Source organism: Pezoporus occidentalis, unplaced genomic scaffold (genome assembly GCF_034315485.1).
Source record: "Pezoporus occidentalis ecotype Australia unplaced genomic scaffold, CSIRO_AGI_Poc_V1 ctg54, whole genome shotgun sequence".
Lineage (NCBI taxonomy): Eukaryota > Metazoa > Chordata > Aves > Psittaciformes > Psittacidae > Pezoporus > Pezoporus occidentalis.
This window is the reverse complement of record NW_026915877.1, coordinates 7,098,548-7,102,833: the sequence shown is the minus strand read 5'-3', so window position 1 is coordinate 7,102,833 and position 4,286 is coordinate 7,098,548. Positions and strand designations below refer to the sequence as shown.

Below are 4,286 nucleotides of genomic sequence, written 5' to 3'. Positions count from 1 at the left end.
GTTATATCCATACCCACTAAAGCAGAAATTAAAACTATTAAAGAAAGTATAACTGCACTTAGTTTAACTAATTACTCAAATGGCAAATTTGATGCATTTATTTGTTTTCCCCTTACCACTGAGATGGCAGTGCCTCTCTGTATTAGAGATTTCAGCCATTCAGGGACTGCCATGATGTTGTATCTCTCAACACAGCGTGTACCATCATGTGGTGTGGACGGGTGCATGTGGTCTGCCTTCTCTCTGATGACTGGACAGGCACCCAAGGGAATAGGGGAACAGACAGCAACTTCTCTCTTCTTTTAATCAGATGCTCAGAGGTCTGGTACTTATTATCTTCTGAAGAAAGGGCACAGGTTTTTGCAAGCAACTTGAGCTCATATCAGCACTGAGATCACAGCACATGATGTAAATGGTCAGTTCAGAAAGACAAATTGGCTTGAAAAAAAAACGGATGTGATGCTCTGACCCTCTGGCTTAATTACTTTCTGCTCCCAGTCGACAGGCTGGAGTTTAGCAGGCAAAACATGAAGCAAGGCAAATGAAGATGCTTCATGTGAGAGGATGACGTAGCCCCATCTAAGGCAGGAGATGATATATTGCTTGCTGAGCTGACTGTGAAAACGACGGCGCCTGAATAAAGCTGTGAATCACCCCCCTGTCTCACACCACTTCCACTGCAGTAGCTTCCCTTCTGAAAAAAAAAATGTGGCAAATCCTTTGATTGCAAATATTGGAAATACACGTCAGTCCTGGCAACTTTTTGGACATACTGTAGGTTAGTAGGTACACGTCCCCCTAGTCCTACTGGGGAGGCTGCTCCCTTGTAGTGGTGCTGGATGGGACCATATCCACCACTTAATGAAAGTGAAAAAATATATTCATCCTTGTTCTGGTTTTGATGCATTCCAGAACGTGAAATGACTGATAATTTTCTGAGCAGAAAAAAAAATGTGTGTGACATTTAGCTTGATTAATGGCTAATGCTGAATACGAGTGCTGCTGGTAGTGTGACTAGAGCTAGGTTTGACTCTGCCTTCAGGGCTTGCGGTGTAGGCTCTCAAACCAGGAGAAATAGCTGAAGGAAAAACTATGAAGTTAATTGAGCCAGCCCTGGCTGTATCAGGAAACCTGATGCACTTTACTTTTTTGGTGGATGCATTGAGTAAAAAAATATATTCCTAAAGGCTTAACATGCATATTTGTTTTCTCCATTTTTCTCCATGAGGTGCAACTTCCCAGTACTTGAGCTCATCATCATTTAATTTAGTTAAAATACTTGGGGGATAAAACAGGATAGCGGAGGTATCTCTAGCTGCAATCTACTTAGTCTTGTCTAGTCTACTGAAATCAAAAATGTGGTTCACTTTATGTTTCACTTAAATTCTGAAAAATGGGGTGAGGGGGAAGAAAAAAAAAACCCTAGAGAACAGGTGAAAAACATGCACTTTATAAAGTGTGTGTGGGAACTATATAGATATAAGTCAATAGAGTGCCTGTGCTGCTCTGCAGTTTGAGAGGTGTTCTGCACTCCATGAGGTAGAAAAAAATACATTTGTTTATCTGTAAACTGTGTACCTTGGACAAAAACAATGTGATTTGAAATGGCAGTGAAATACACTTTTCTACCCTAAATTAGCAAGTGAACTCTGTGAACATGAAATAGACTGCCAAATTCACAAAGCCCTACATACTGCAAAGTTTGCCCACCTATAAATTGAGCTCCAGAACCATGTAAAGGGGCTCCTTCCATGGTGCAGTGTAAGCCCAAGATCTGGGGATTGTATTAGAATTATTAATATTTACTGAATATATGACAGAGATAACTAATGGAAATTTGGTAGCCTCCATCAGTTATGAGGTTTCAAAAAAAATCTAGAAGAAATGATGTTTGACCATTGGCCTGTTGACAGAGATTTGGCTGAATTTTCAGACCCTGAACGCATGACCATCCTAGAAGCCCCTTAGGAGGAGAGTTAAGTTTAGTACTATAAAACAACTAACTTAGGCTTAAGGAAGTCACAGCCTTAGCGGTACAGCTCTAAAATCCAGCAAGCCATGAATCAAACTGATAAATCATTAAAAATGCGGCAAAGATTTATAACTATAAACTTACTGCCTCCCGTCTGATGATGGTACCATCACACTTGATGCAAGAGAGAGTGAAATCATACTTTCAGCCCTGGGAGCCTCACAGCTTGTTGCACAGGGGGCTCTTTCTCTGCTCACACAACTGCTGCATGCTTCTGTAGTCACAACTGCAAGCTAAATGTGGTGAACCCTCTTTAGCAGGCATTTTGCCCATAGGCTTTCTTGCTTTAACATGGGACTGAGATGCATGTTTTTATATGCTGTGAATTCTTTGGTGGAAGTCAGCAAAGACTGTATTTCTCCCTTTATTTCACTGAAGGAATATCAAAAAGGACTGGAAGAAACTGTTACAGACTGATTCCCCTTCAGGTCTTATAGCCCTACATGGCTAGAAGGAGCTGAATCCAGTGGTTTGGAAGAAACGACAGAATGCTTTTGTTGTTTAAAAACATGTTGACTGCCACGGTGAAGTCTAGCTCAGAACTCACTATTTAAACATGCTTTTTTTTAATGTCTTCACAAAGTCACTACACATATACTGGAGCTTTTGGCAGTGAAGAACTGCAGGTAGAAGAGGTCTGAGATTTTGACAGCAGCTAATCCGTGGTCTTAATTTAAAACATGATCAAAGATACAATTTAGAATAAATAAAATTGCTGCAGCAAAGCCATGAAGTACAAGGAATGGTGCCCCAAAGAGGTGCAAGGCCTGAGCCAGTCTTTCAATAGTTTCTTAAACAATTGATCATGCATATAAATGTAATATTACCAAAAAGCTGTTTGATTTCAAATTCTTTCAAAAGCATGATTGTCCATGGATGCTTAAATTTTTGTTCCAAAGTTACATTAAGAAAATGTATAATTAAATAGTTTAATCATGATAGGTAGTGGAAAATAAGCAAATGAGCATAAGGAAAATGAGCAAAAAAGCCACCATCACGTGTTTTGTCCCCTCTCACAAATTGTCTGTTTTTCAAACTCTTACTTGCAGATGTTAGTTGTTGTTCCCATTTAAGACATTTGACTGCTAAACTGGAAAATCCCAGCATTTGAAGCCCCAGCCATGTTTATCCTTATGCCAATAATGCAAAATGGCATATCGGATGCAAGTAGGAAGAAGAGTCTTCAAAGTTGTGGGACTGTATAAATGATGCCATGGCGCTAAAGGACAAGGACCACTAAGAGGACTTTTCTTATATCCCTCCAAGTTTCTCCTTCTGAGTTCAAAAAGCCACAAATTAGTGGAACTTGCCAGCTTAGTGAGTAAATTGGCAAAATGAAAGACATTTGTTGAATGCTGCCTCTGTGGTAGAGGGAAAATAAGTGTGATAGAACAGTCAATGTGAATGATCACAGGAGAAATTTAATATATGTGACTCCATGTTTTTGGCAAGTTATTCATTGCAGCAGTGAAATACATACTCCACAGTTACAGTCTCAAGTCTTATCGACTTCTTTTATCACCAGTAATAAAGGCAAAGCAGTGGCCCAAGTTATTTTATTTTTTTATTTTTTTGTGTCACTATTCCCAGGAGAAAAAAAGAAACATGCTGCTTTTGGGAATTAAATAGGGGTATCATGCCTCGAGCAAGGGAATGAATTATTTGTTCCAAGTTGTTTACTGCAATTTTGACATACACATATCCTGTAGAAATCTTGAATAGGAAAGCAAAATGGTGTCATGGTTTAAACCCAGCCACACAGCTTGTTCACTCACTCCCCCCTTCCTCTCTCTTTCTTTCCTTCCCCCCCCCCCCGGAGGGATGGGGAGGAGAATCGAAAGAGTGTAACTCCCGTGGGTTGAGATAAGAACAGTCCAGTAACTAAGGTATAACACAAATCACTACTGCTACCACCAGTGATAATAATGAGAAGGGAAATAACAAGGGAAGAGAATACGATACCACCTGCCGAAATGAGCCCGACTCCGAAAGAGAGCCTGTGCCCTTCCGGGTAACTCCCAGTTACCTCCCCAGGCATGACATGCTGTGGTATGGAATACCTCTTTGGCTAGCTTGGGTCAGGTGTCCTGTCTCTACCTCCTCCCAGCCTCTCGCCTCCCTGGCAGAGCATGAGACTCACAAAGTCCTTGGTCAGAGTAAACATTACTTAGCAACAACTAAAAATATCAGTGTTATCAGCTCTGTTCCTAGGCCGAAAGTCAAAACACAGAGCTGCACCAGCTACTAAGGAGAA

At 40.6% G+C, this 4,286-nt stretch overlaps 1 long non-coding RNA gene across 1 annotated transcript; it reads left to right on the top strand.

The window, feature by feature from the left end:
* The first annotated feature begins 222 nt into the window (after positions 1 to 222).
* On the top strand, positions 223 to 3,473 carry LOC134173579 (uncharacterized). Its single transcript, XR_009968298.1, has 3 exons — positions 223 to 415; positions 499 to 778; positions 3,082 to 3,473. It is a non-coding gene; the product is annotated as an uncharacterized LOC134173579 (long non-coding RNA).
* The last annotated feature ends 813 nt before the right edge of the window (positions 3,474 to 4,286 follow it).